Source organism: Struthio camelus, chromosome 17, assembly GCF_040807025.1.
Source record: "Struthio camelus isolate bStrCam1 chromosome 17, bStrCam1.hap1, whole genome shotgun sequence".
Taxonomy (NCBI): Eukaryota; Metazoa; Chordata; class Aves; order Struthioniformes; family Struthionidae; genus Struthio; species Struthio camelus.
Genome location: NC_090958.1, coordinates 8,927,421 through 8,941,833, shown reverse-complemented (window position 1 = coordinate 8,941,833; position 14,413 = coordinate 8,927,421). Strand labels below are relative to the sequence as shown.

Below are 14,413 nucleotides of genomic sequence, written 5' to 3'. Positions count from 1 at the left end.
ATGTCAGTATTCCCAGAATGTCAACCAACGGACTAAGTCTTTCTGAGAGGATTCTTAGAAAGGAGCAGAAGGGCCTGGGTTTGCCTGGGAACTCAGCAAGTTCTCTTCTGCCTGGACTGCAAGTTAAAAGGAAAAACAGGTCTATTTTGTATCCAGCTCCTGAAGAAGGTCACTTTACTGAACTTTTCTCTTCAAGCTTCTATTCTTAGTGTGAACTTTCACTGACTTCTCTATTGGTGCTTTGTTTGTTTGTAATTTGTTAAGTTCTACTACATGTAGGAAATGGACTTCATGACAATAAAACTGAAGTCCCTGAAAAGAATACTCATGGACAGTCGAGATCGGAAAAAAACAGTACATTTCCTGTGCACCAACCACATCAACCATCCTGAAACAACATAGTGAAGTCCAGACTGCTTGAATAGGAAATAACAAGCCTAGAATTACTAATAATGATGAAAGGAGATCAGGCTATTCCATAGGGACTGTGCGTATATAAAGGTATAACTCTAGCCAGCACAATAAACCTCCAAAGCACGAAATGTTAATATTCAGCAGGAAAGTAACCTAATAAAGGAAGATGCCTTCCATACCCCAGACAAAAGCATATTAGAGAGCGAGCTTGGATCTAAATCTCAATGTTCTGCCTCAATCATTACAGTTATATTTTAATTATGATGCTGGTATCCAGATCTTAAGTCTGGTTTTGACTTCTTCAGAGCTCTATATTCAAACTTCTTCCCAGTTCTGCATTACCTGGACCAAGTAATTATTCTGGGAAATAGATGAAAACCGTCTGGCATGAGCCCAGGCTGTGATAACTGGTTTACAGGGAAAATTCCTATAAAACAATTCTGAAGTGTGCAAAGTTTTCTTCTCTACTGCCCTCAGTCAGGGTGGTCCAGAATGTCAGATAAAGAAGTCAGGACCACACGGGTGTAATCTGTGTAGAAAGCAGTTTTTCTACTGTACTTCTATGCTGAAAACCTATGTTGCACAGATATCATCTCAGAGCCAAAATTGGATTTTGATAATACTGCTCTGCACTCTGTGCTGCAAGACTGTTCCCAAGAGTTCCTGTAAAATCCCACAATAGCACCCTAGCATTAGTCAGAAGCACTCTGGAGAGTGAATTTAAGAGCCAAACATCTAGAGTTCAGGCCAAAATTGGGACAGACCCAAGAACAGATTTAAACAAACAAACAAAAGTCTTTCCACTGTAACCCAGGATAAGAGCAAAGGCTGAATAGCATCACATATCAGAGCTAGTAGGCAGGACTATAGGCAGAATTTCTGCCTTTCCCTCTAAGTTAGTAGTATGTAAATACACTCCCTCTGAAACACACAGCTTCTTACAAACCGTGCTGCTATCATGTAAATCATGTTTCTGGGCACTTTCTTCTGCTGCCATTCCTTGAAATGGATCACAGAGAGTTCTCCAGAGCAGCTAAATAAATGAATAACTGGCATCCTTGATACAATAAGTGTCTCAGATCACCCATAGGGTCATGCTCCTTGTTATTAACACCTATCAAGGGATTTAAGGGCACGTGGACCCAGACATGTCCTGCAAGGCCACATGATATTGATGGCCTGTTTCAGCTTTCTTTCTAGATGCTGCAGCACCCTTTTAGAATGACCTTGTACACTGTCCTTTTCCAGCGGCCACAAAATAAAATACTGAATTGTACTGCAAAATAGATCGCTGAAATAGATCTCTAAAGCAGATGCATTGCTTAACGTCAGATACAGATCCCCTCACTTCATATAGAGATATATTTAAAAAATTATCTTGAGACACATCTGATTCAAAATATTTCAAGTTTAAGACGTAGGCAGTGAAGGGTAATTAGCAAAGTAAAAATTGTGAGAGAATAGACAGCTCTAAAATACAGGGAAAAGATAAATCCTGCTTAATGCTTCATGCTACTTAATAAACAGCTAGAAAGGAGGAAGATAGTAAGCTTGCTTTCTGTCCTGCTTTGGTTTATACATCGATACAAGCAAGCTTTAGGGGTGCTGGGATGTAGGAAAACTAAAATTCTCTGTTTTGAAGTCGCTCCAATGTACCATGACTTCTTGCTTGTAACACAGATGGCCTTATCCTGGTTATAGGCAAAGAGTTCTTTTACTGGTTCTACTTAAATCTTTAAAAGCATTCGTATCAGCTTTAGAAACGGGCCCCTATTCAAATACCTAAGCCAAAATGGAGGTGAGGATTCCGATATGCATGGAAAATTCTGGTCTGTGTTTAGACACCATGCCTTTCCAGTGGACTCTGCAAAAGCCACAGGTACAATACAAACACCTGTAGAGTAGGAAAGCCAAATTATAAACCTCATATGGCTGGTGTTTTGTCTCATGTGGTCTTGGCTTCCTGCCATTCTTGAGGCTGGTTGAGGGGAAGTGGACTGAAGAACTGAGGAAGTTTATTGTTGACAATGCATTCAGTTTGCTCTCAGACACGCCTGGGACCAAAGCAGTCCCAAACCAGCCTCAGGTCTGGGGAGTGAAGCGTAACTTTTCAGTCACCTTTCCCTCCTTCCACATGTCCTGAGCTTCATCAGATGCAGCAAGAAAAGCCCTTCTCACAGCTTTTAAAGAGTTAATGTAGCTTTGAAAGAGTCCTTCTGTTGTTAGTGCTGGTGTCTTTCTAGCTAGAAATATTCTGCTTGTTTGCTTTGACTAAATCACACCTGAAAAGGTATGTTTAAACTAGGAGAGACGATATTCACAAATTGATGATTTTTGCCAATTAACGAAAAGGTTCAAAAACATGACCAAATTTAGTTCTTTCCTTCCTGGAAAACGTCTATCTCCCTGGGGCACAGGAAGTGCATTAAAGTAGTAATAAACACTCATAAAAACATTTAATGATCTAACATTTAAGAGCAGCGTTCTTGTTCATTACCGTAACCTTCTGCTAAATTATCACCACCAAGATTGCTCATGGGCTCAAAAGGTCATGTTATTTTTGCTGTTGAAATCATGGAGTCTGGGAAACAACTGTGTGTAAATTGCTGATAAACTGGAACAAAGACAGAAGAGAAAAACACTGAACATATAAGAATGCAAGTAAACCAGCAGGAAAGGAGGGGAGGGGAAGAATCTCACAGAGAGTTTATTAAAAGAACAAAAGAATAAAATCTGGTGCATTTGTTTTCCATGGGTTCAGGAAGCCCGGTCTTTAAGCACCTACTATAAATAGAATGTTCTAATCCTTCATCAAAGCGGGTACTAGTCTAAATCAAAATGAATGAATTTTAGGTAGAATCTGGGAAGGGAAAGATGTCCTTCCCCTTGCAGTAGGAGAAGGATCTCTTTTCTGAATCCTTGCAGAAAAGAGATATTCCATAGTGTAAGAACTGGAGACATATGATGCAAAGCCTGGAACATGATGTTTCTATACTGAAAGATCCCTGGCAAGAATATTGTTAAAGAGGATAGAATTAGCAGATATCTAATTTAGGGATTAATAATCTGATTTTGAGAAAGATGGACTTGAATTTATCATATGGCTGACCTGAAAATCCTCATAGAGTTCCTCTCTGAGGGAAGGCTGTATCTGAAATATATGAACTTTGAAAAAGCATTTGATAGGGTCCATAGGGATATCATTTAGAAAATAATGAGAATTTCTTTGAAGTTCTGAAAAGGGCCACTTACAGTCATGACAGCTTTTTATAAACAATTTCAGTGTAAAGTAATCCCAAAGAGCCATCCAAGATAAAAATAAATGCAAAATTCTGGAGACTTCCATTGCCACTGACTAAAATTGTCCAAAACACAAATTCAGGCAAAAAGTTGTAAATTGTTTCAGGAGAGCTCATTATAATGGCCCAAAGGCCATAATTCTTTAGGCAGGACAGCTTTGGCTGAAAGCTTAGCTAGTAGCAAAGTGGTACAGAAGGATTCAGTACTCCAGTCTGGCTCTTTAGTGTAAAGGTTTGGGTTTGATGTTGTTAAAACCAACACAGCAAGGAGGTTGAAGAGGTGTGTCTCCTCAATCTACCTGCTGAACTGAGTACCGAATGAGTAACTTCTAGGATAGGCACTGAATATTATGCGGCAGATCAAAGCCTGTACACATCAGTCAATAAAGGGCTATGTTAATCTTTGATTTCACGCTTGGCAGCACAAAAGGAGTAGCAACATCCACTAACAGTCAACGCGTTGCATCTCTGGGAAGGTATTTTAGCTGTGCCATGAGAAATTATAACAAGGCATCAGAGCTTCTCCCCTCACAAAGGGGACTTCCTGCCACTAGGATTATCAAGCACTTCCCTTAGATTTCTACATTCCCACAGCACTATGCGCTCCATATAGGAGCTTTCAAAAACGGACCTCCAATGCAGATTGCATGCATTGGCCCAAAGACAGAACATTCTCCAAGTTTCTACAAATCACCCATATTAAAATGCTTCACCATTAGTCTCTCACCATAACTATTCAACTCATAATCCCCACAGACTGGAAGTAACCAGGGCTGCAATGTGATTTAGGTGGTAAGGAAGGAAAGAAAAAAGGCAGCAACTGTAGGATCACTCTGCTGCAACATGATCTGGGAGCACAGACTTGCACTAAGGGATGGGAAAGCGGGCTTCAACCCTTCAGCTTAATTCGCCCGATGAACTGGTGAATACCACCAAGCACTTGGTACCTGATCTCTCAAGATTTCAGGCATTCTGGGCTTTTATATAGCAGCACTAGCATTGACACCCAGTCTGGAAACTTGTGTTTCAAAATAACTTAATCTGCTTTGGAATTTATTTCTGAGTAAACATCCTCATATTCCAAAATGAGAGAATGCATAAAACAGAACTTGAACAGCAGACCCCACTGCAATCTGAATCTGTTGTCCAGGGTAAACAAGCCCTTGTTTTCAGACAAGTGGGAAGAAGACAAGCATTACATCTTTTAAGGACAGCGCAAGGCAGGGACATTGCTGAGCCTCAACAGCACATTTGTTTGGTGAAAGCCAATATCACTAGCCCACAGCAACACATGAAATAGGCAGACAGTTACAGCCGCACTTGGCAAACAAACAGTAGTAACCTAAGCTTAACACTGTAAATGATGGCTAATGAACTAATATCTCCATGAAAAGGCTGCATGTTGGCGAAAGGGCATGAGGAAGTCAAAACAGAAGTTTAATTAACTTAACAGGAAAGCAAAAATCTCCCAGATAAAAGGGAGAAAGCCATTTCTGAGCCAATTATTTAAAGGGTTCTCAGATCTTCCCAGGCCAAACAGTGTGCATGTGTAATGCTGACTTCCTTCCAGCTCTCTCTGTGCCAGAAATAACTCTTCAATGGAGTATATCTCATCCGTCTACCTTTTACCAAAGCCAGTCTTGCAAAAGAAAGTGATGCTTGATGCTGACATAAAAGGCAAATGAGGAAAGAGAAGGAAGCTGCTTTTATAAAGAGTGTAGCACGTTCTGCTGTCCTTCTGCTTAAAGCACATCTGAATGCTTGCTCAGTTGCAGTGACATGAGCTAAAGAGTTAAAAAATGAGAACCAGGGGAAAACTGGATCTGCAGTGACCAAGGGGAGAAGGATAGGATTGACTGGCCTCTTCAAGATCTTTGACATCTTCAGCATTTTACAATGCTCTTCAGCATTTTACATCACTCATTCTGTATTTATTTCTTGTTGTTCTTAGCCAAGCAGGGTGAATCTGGAGACGTTTACTACAAGTGTCACACAGCACAGCAAAATCTGAGCAGTTTGTGTTGTAAACAGACTAGAATTGAAAATAGTTGGACAGAGAAGACAAGGTGGATTAAAAACACAAAGGCTAATGGAAGCAGAGAGAAAGAAGGGAAGAGATTGTGGAGGACCTACTGGGGGGGGAAATAATTTTCCTGCTAAGCAATAGTTATAGCAAGAATAATTTTTGAGCAAACTTCTAACAATAACTGTAGGTTGTTTACTAACTAGACTTCATAGTGGACCTTATGTCCAGCCTCCCAGTGTGGAGTTCTGTGGGTCCAGAGGAGAAGATAGCACTAAATTTATAGCCCAGGCTATCATTAAGGATGGAATTTGGTCCTCTGCAAGAATGGGCGACACAATCCTCCCACAGCAAAAAAGAGGGGCATTCATCTTTTTTCTTTTACACATAAGTCACCCACACACACACTGCACTGCACTGCATGCATGGAGCCATTTCCTGAAACATTTCAAATTTGTTTTCCTTAGGTTATTTGTGTCTACAGCCACCAGCTGGTCTGTGTCAAAGTCGATATGTTCAACATATTATTCCATTATCCCATTAGGTTGAACATGTCCTTCCTCCCATGAGAACTGTTAAGATATCAGTCTTGCAGAAGAGAGACAACTTTGGTCCCTCTATCTCCTTCAGAATAACACGCTGTTTCACTGCTCATGTGGCATATAGGTAACTTTTTAGCCCATGCTGATATTCTGCGCTCATACACACAAAAAATGATACCTGGCTGTTTAACATCCATCTCTCTGATTGAACAGGCCCCACTCACAGACCAAGCAGGAAAAAAAAAGACTCTTAAGCCTAATTTTAGAGGCTGAAAGGCTCTAAAGACAATGCCTGATGCTTTTTATTTTTTTTCAAATAGCAATTTCCTATATTTTATTATAGGACTGCAATATTTGAAATCATCACTTCTCCTCCATCAAGATTTAAGTCATATTTCCAAAACTTCTCTCCATCTTACAAAGTTCTGGAAAACAGCTCCAATTCAGGTCAATGACTTTTAAACTGAGGAAATGGTCACCTTAATTTTTCCTCTGCAGGCTGTTCATGCCCCTGGGAATGGGAGAGCAGAAATTCCTGGCTGGTTTCCATGACCCCAAAGACAGCACATTCCTGTTTGAGGAGCCTTCCCACCTCCTGCACCAGCCATGACTAATGCAGCTTGTGTCAGCAAAGATCATTCAAAAGAGGCCATTTAAAACTTGATGGAGGTAGAAGGCACTGCCAAAGCACTGTGAGAGCAGAGAGAGAGAGAGAAAGGGACAGCACCACTGCTATGGAGAGAGGCAGCCAACACACAAACAAATGAGCCCATATCAAAAATATGTGGGATTCTCTTGGGGAAACACTTAACAAAATGACTGGCAATGATATCAGCAGTAGCTCTTGCTTCTCTCCACTGCAAGAGCCAGCTCTGTGCGACAAAGACCCTGAATGAGGGACCCTTCTCCTTTTTAGACCCCATAAAGAAATGCGTTTGAAAACAATACATTGCCCCCTTCATTCACATGCCTGAAGATTTCCATTACCTCATGCCCTACATTTTCACAGAAGCACAGAAATAACTGGCAAGAGAACAAACATCCCTTGAGTCACATGGAGAGGAAAGAAATGTAACACAAGCTCCCTGGACAGATCATCTGCAAGACATGGTCCACACACACTGCGAAGAAAGAGGAGCACAAGGAATGAGCAAGTGTGGCAAGGGTGTGATGCACAGGACAATGGACTCACAGGAATAGAGCTGGGAGAGCAGTGTTGTCCCATGAACCGCTAGCCTGGAGGATCCTTGTCAAATCAACTCTAACTAGTCAGACAGGCTATTCACAGCGCTCAGTCACCATGAGGGGGCTTTTCTTTTTTCTTTTTTTCTTCTTTAGTGGTATTAAAAAAGGCACTATTTGGCCAAAGGCAACACTGCAGAACGGGTCTTCCTCTCAGCGCTCGCCTGACTTGGTTCAACCTCCAGCAGGGAAGGGAGCCTGCAAAGGCTTCATACCCATTTTTTACTACCATCTAACCCATATTTTAGATCTTTTTTCCACAGCAGGAGGCAGCAGGTCATCACTCACAAACACTGACATTCAGTTGGCATTCAGATAAATTTTCTTCTCATCCCAGCAGGATGAGAACCAGCACCAGCTCAGCTCCAGCCACTGAATAAAATAAATCACCTCTCTATTGCCTCCATCAAGCCAGACTGCGCCCTGGGAAGCCCCTCTAGCACAGCCTCCTTCTCTTGAGTTAATCAAAAAATGAGTGAAGAGCACACACATGCTCACACAAACAGCCACCATCCCAACTCAGCAGAGCACTCTCAGGTCCTTCAAGCAGAGGTGAAGACATGTGAGTGAGGTCCATAAGGCTCCTTCAAGAGGCACCAAAGGCCAGAAGTTTCCCAAAAAGATGATGGTCACCTCTGCTATTGCTGCATCCCCTCTAGCTATAGTTTTTTATGGGCCTGTCACACAAGGATTGTATATTTTTCCCAGAGAGGTGGGCAGTGATGTGTGAAAGTTAGCACATGCACAAACACAGAAACGTAAGAATAAGCTAATAGTAGGGCAGAGTGGTAGAGGTTAATACCAGTAGTTCCCACTGGGAGGGGCTGGCGAATCCTCATTTAGGGATGGTGGCAGAGGGGCTTTTATAGATGCTTATGGTGAGAAGCAGCCACTGTGAGCAGCCGCTCTCAGCAGAGCAGAACAGCAGTGCTGCTGTTTTTGTGGGATGGGACAGTTGTTAAGGGATGCCAGAATGTCTCTCACAATATGCTGTGACTCAGATCATGCCCAGCCTCTTTGCTAATACACAGGGGTACCATTTTTCATTTCCTTCCTTGCTGGGCTGCTTTTGTCACCATAAATCCAGATGTTCAGGCTTCAGGAGGGAAGGCACAGTTATACCACAGGCTGCTCAGCTCTGCAAAACAACATCAGGTTAGGCTTTGGTCCTGAGGAATCACAAAAGCTAAGAGATTCATTCAGACCTTGGGTTCAGTGTACAAAAATGCGATAGGCTAAGTATCACATCAGCTGGTCCATGCTATCTCTGTTCTTCCTTTTCACGTTAATTTCATGTTAAGTATTACAGCTCTTCAAAGCTTCCTTCTAACATATTGTAATTTTCCACTGTAAGCAAGCTCTCTTTAGAAACCACTACCAAACAACCTGGAAAGCTTTCTGTACACAAAGCTGTAGTTTTCAGTCCAGAAAGCTCTCCCCAAGGCTAGAAGCAAAATCTTAGTGGAAGGATTCCTCACTTTTCACAGGTACAAAGAGCCATTCTCTAACCATGTTGAATCTTGAATTACCAGACCTGGATGAATGTTTACTTGCACCATAAACCAACAAAATAATCTAGCAGAATGCTAGAACAAAGGTGGGAGAAGCAGCAGCATTATTTGGTCTCTTAAAAAACAAAAAACCACCACTCTGATTGACCACAGTTTCAAAATGTTAGAGCCTGGTCCCTGGAGCCACAGATTAGTGGACAGAGGCTGGGAGCAGCAATCAGGGTTGCCTGTAAATGCTATTCATAATGATTGTGCAATTTAACACAGCTATCATTAAGATGGATGAATGTAGCATGCACATGTATTGCTGCCTGCATCAAGCAATGGCTAAAATTGAGCAGAGGGGAAAGATGACATACTGCAATTTGCAAATAATTAGTATGCTGTGGCCTTTCTTCACCTTTCCATCTCCTTACGCATTAGACACAATATTCTCGTCCCAGGCAATAAAACCATTCCCAATTTAGAGCTGCTCATCCCAGTCTTCTCTTGCCTTTGATTTGTCAATGATTCAGCTTCCCTCACCCATGTATGCTTGACTTAAAAGTATGTCCTCGCTTACTTTGATACTCCCCACCAAAAAAATCTCCAAAATGACTACTGCTTTGTCTCTCAACTGCCTGCTCAGCACTCACAGCTACCATATGGTCTAGATGAACTCAGACACATGATCAGATCAAACTTAAAGGTTTCTGTTACTCTGGGCTTCTTCATCTTATTTCTATGCCTAATTTTTTATACCGTATTCGGTTTTAGTTTGTTCAATGTGTATAGCTGCTAGCAAAGTGAGGGCCAAACTTGCAGCAAAAGAAATATTTAATAAGATCACTTCCCTTCTTATAGGCAAAGAGCTCAATTTAACCAGCAGAGAACCTCTCTCTAATGGTTCGGCACCAACTAGAGACAGGAAGCACTGAAGTTGCTATTATCGGGCCTTTCCAGAGAACTAGAGCACAATGTTTTCTGTTCATGTTATGGGGCTGTTCTTCCATATCACCTCACTGTCTGACCCATGACAGAGGAGAAAGGGGCATTGAAAACCGTCTGAGGGCAGGCATCTTCGGGCGATTTATCCTGTTTAACGATAAGCCCTTGGGTTTGTTGAGCCTTTGCAGCCTGTGCAAAAATTGCATTTTTATGAGCTGCTAGGCCGGTGAATAGTCAAAGCAAGGAAGTTCTCTTGCTCCTGACCAGAGAGTTGCTCACTCTTCAGGAGCACAAAGCTGAAGTACCTGAACAAAGATTATGTTACAGCTGAGAAACATAAGAACGTCTTCCTGAGCCCAATTCCAAAGTCTGTTCTTCATAGAGAGAGATCTAAGGGGGAAAAAAAACATGGAAAGCAAACAATGGGGAAGACCCTCCAAAAGCAAAAGGAGGCCTTGTAAATGTGAAGTAAGAGGCCACTCTGACCTGCCCCAGGCAAAAGAGAAAATTGCCATCCACCCTGCCATAAGCAGTCTGGCAAGGCATTGTCGAGTTCAAGTAGCCAGAACATTTTCCAAGCTACACAGAACAAATAAGGACGTGGGCTGGGAACTTTCATAAGCCCAAAATTCAGAGTAAAACAGATCCAGTCATTTAGAGGCACTTTCACTCTTAAATTACTTAGTTGCTTTTGAGAAATCCTTTGTGATTGCCCCATTCCCACTTGACTTCTTAGCACTTCACCTAGGCACTTAGGCTGGATGATGAGCCAAGTAGTGTAACTGCAGGAAGGAGCATTCTGGCTAAGACAACTGATTCTCCATCATTGCCTCATTTAAGAGTGGGGAAACCTGCCTGAAGTATATGACCCAAAAAGTCAAAAGAACAAGCCGCTTTACAGACCTGGGCTTTTTACCCAAAATTGAGCAGGATCTTATTTCATCTGGCCTCCCACTAGAAGAAACAGCACTAGTGCTACTAATCAGGATGAAACTCTTGCATGAGTTGCCTCTGCCCCAGTCTAGTCTCTCCTCTGCTGAATACAAAAAAATGCAACGTCAGTCCTTTCCCAATTGTGTGTTTCACTGGGGTCCAAGCCCAGTGGCCCACATACGCCCTGCTGCCATAGTGTCACTGAAAGCAGCAGAGCCCCTCCCCGTGTGCTGTAAGACCCAATGGGTCTGCATAGCAATAGAAATAATTGTATTTGATATAGGTCCTTTACAATGTCATCTATAGGCTGAATGGCTTCCAATGTCATCTCCACCATGGCGAAACATTTAAACCTAGGACTGAGTGGGACTGTGCATTTTCAAAGCTTTGTGTGCATTAGATAACTATCGGCTCCTTCACTTGGAGTTTTGTCAACTCAGAAGACATTGTCGCTCCTTCACTTACTCCTTTTGATTTGTTTGCAGCTCATGGACTGCATTAATGGGGGAGTTAGTTTGGAGCCTGAAAGCCCACAGACAGCAGAGGGAGCTCTCACTGCTCGTTGTCCTCCTGCTCAAGCGTCAGCCTTAAACCTGTAGGAGTTGGCTTCTCCTGCCAACCAAAAATAAATGATCCTTAGTGGTGATCAGGAGGAACGGCGGGAGGACTACATGCAGTAGCACAAATGCTGCTGAATTCTTACTCCTAATGAGATATCCAAATCCAGAGTTAAAACGAGCTGTGTTTAGAAGGTTGTTTCCTCCACTATACTGGCGGGCTGTGAGCAGCCTGCACGAAGTACAGGCAGGAAACACAGCTATCAAAACACACGTTTCATCCAGAATTTGGATTAAATCTATAATTTTACCGGTAGTGTGGAGAGGGGAGGGAGGCCTAGACTGGGCCACTCAAGCCTCCAGTTTTGGTCCCACCATTTCTGCTGCGTTGCTGGATAATGCTGATGAAGATTCCCCTCCACCTCTGCCCGGTGACGGTCTCCCCTCCGTTCAACGCTGGTGGGAAGGTGAGCTCCTCTGTAAAGTGCTCAGAGACCTGCTCATGGAATTCACTACAGAAGAGAGAGGCGTTCTGTACGTTGATTCCTATTAAGTTAGCAATCGAAAAATTTTTGTAAAAACCTAACATTAAGGAGCTAAAGAAAAAACAGTCAGGGGTGAAATGTCTGTTTATGCTGCTGAAAGGCAAGGCAGATGCTTCCTCGTTTGTTTACCAGGACATCACCGGTGGTCTGCATGTCTGCAGTTATGACACTCCTGGCTTTCTAGATCTGTGAGGAAGAACCCAAGTGTCCAGGCTCCAGAAATTATCTTTTCTCCACCACGTGCAGCAGGCTGCCCAACATACAGACACAGTGGTTACCCCTACTTTGTAAATCCAATGACCTTGCCCAGAAAAACCAAACCCTTTGGACAGCCCTTTTGTGCTCCCCGGGCAAGCAGAAGGAAACGCTACAAATAGGTGGAAAGGCTCAGGGCTGCTGCTTTCCTGACTCCAGGACCAAATGAGAGCACAGGGCCCTGTGATCCAGGAGAATAATCCCAAAGAGAAACTGTCACAGAATGAGTCAGGCTGCAGGCTGTCCCTCTACTTGAGCAACTGCACTGCCTCCTCCCTTGGCTAAAGAAAGCTGCATACGTAAATGAAAAGCGAGTGTACTGGAGATTTAATTTGTGGTAGCACCTGGAAATCCTCTAGGATGAAGCCATCTTCTGAGCACTCCAATGGTCAGGGTGATGCTTGGGAACAAGAGCCGATGGATGCGGGCATGCGCCGATGGGACAGACGCAGCTGCGTCCACAAGCAGCTGGAGGGGAGCGCCGAGAGGACAGCTGAAAGGGAGTCTCAGGGACGCACAGGAGAAAGGCACCAAGCGGGTGCTCGAGATGCAGTGGTACAGGGAACCTGTCAGCAGGAGCTGACGAGTGCTTTAAAGCTGGTGGCTGAGCAGATCTTTTAGGGTGTAATTCTTGGGTGAAAGGTAAGAAAGAAGAAGGCAAGAAGGCAAAGATTACAAGGCTTTTACTTCTCTGAAACTGAAAATAAAGTGCAGAAAGAGGAGGGGATGGACTGGAAAGCAGGGCTGCCAAGGCAGCGAATGTAGGCAGAGTGCTGGGAGAGTTCAGACCCAGGACTGTAGGAACCACTGCTGCAATTCCAGCACAAGCATTACGAGCAAGGAACTAGAGTTCCTCCCCCACCTCTCTACTGGCAGCCTCCATCCCCTGGGCCCCTCCACCGTATCGGTGCAATAGCAGTAATATCTCAGGTTCATGGCGTCAGCGCCTACAAAACATGCCAGACTTTCTGCATTGAAGACTCCTTTGGTACAAAGAAAAAGGCAAGGGTCTGAGTCAAAAAGTGAGACTACCTCAGCAGTACTTAAGAAGTGCCAAGCACAAAGAGGCGCTCAGAACCAACCAAAAGAGCAGTTGTCTTGAGACATGCACTCAGCAGACCCTTGGAAATTTCTAATCAAAAAGGCCCTGTCTGCCTGCAACCACTCTTTCACCCAGCTTCTCATTTCTCTCAGTCTCTGACCTCATTTCTTTTTCCTGATGGCTTTATTCTCTACTCCCTCTTCCCTTCTTGCTCCTGTATGGCCCCCTCAAAGGAGCAGCAGGGGATCAGCTAGAAATATGGCCAGCAGAGATATGGCCAGCCCCAGGGCCTCTGCCTCGCATACCACAGGATGCAGCTCTCCAAGACGCAGGAGGATATAAGGGACAGGAAAAGAAACCAGCAAAGAAGTGAAAAGCAAAAGCAAGAAAGCAGCAGAACTGATATATGAGATGAAATGAAACAATTATTAAAAAAAAAAAAAAAACCGAGAAGGTAATGGAGAGTGCAGCCATCTTCAAGACGCAGCACAAATAGAAGCTAGGGAGGCAGGGACTGTGAAAAGACACAATAAACTGAGGATTCATGGAAACAAAAGTTTTCTTCTTTTCCTCTTATGATCTCTGCCAGCAATCCTGTCCTGTTCCCCCCTCATCCATGAAACTTCATCTTCAGTTACCTCAGGAACATTCATTACAGGAAGATCCCTTGAACGTATCAAATTAGAGCATTATGAAAGCCCATTTAGGAAACATCTATGTGATCCTTATTCAGTTAGCAGAAGGGGATGGAGTGGGTATGCCAAGAGAGAAGCGGCAGAGGGGACTGTATGCAAGCACACGCATCCAGGACTGATGGGCTGGCAGTGCTCTGCCTGCATACTGCAGAGGGATCACACCCTGCCTGCTCTGTGCTAAGTACTGATACAACCTCGCATTCCTTTTGTGCACCATAATTATTGTATTTTAGGGTTTAAAAATTACTAAGACTAGATAGAAAGCACCGGGATGAAGAACTGGGCGGGGGGTAGGGAGGACATCCAGAAAGGCTATCCCTTTTCCATCCACATCCTGCGGAACTGGTGACTAGGTTCACTCAGCCTCAGATGCCCTTGGAGGGTGCTTAAACCACAGACCTTGACTGTGGACTTAAGGCACTGGAACA

General features: G+C 43.4%; 1 protein-coding gene across 1 annotated transcript in view; it reads right to left on the bottom strand.

The window, feature by feature from the left end:
- ADORA2A (adenosine A2a receptor) overlaps positions 1-14,413 on the bottom strand; it is a 51,441-nt gene that overhangs the window by 287 nt on the left and 36,741 nt on the right. The gene's annotated exons all lie outside the window — the stretch shown is intronic.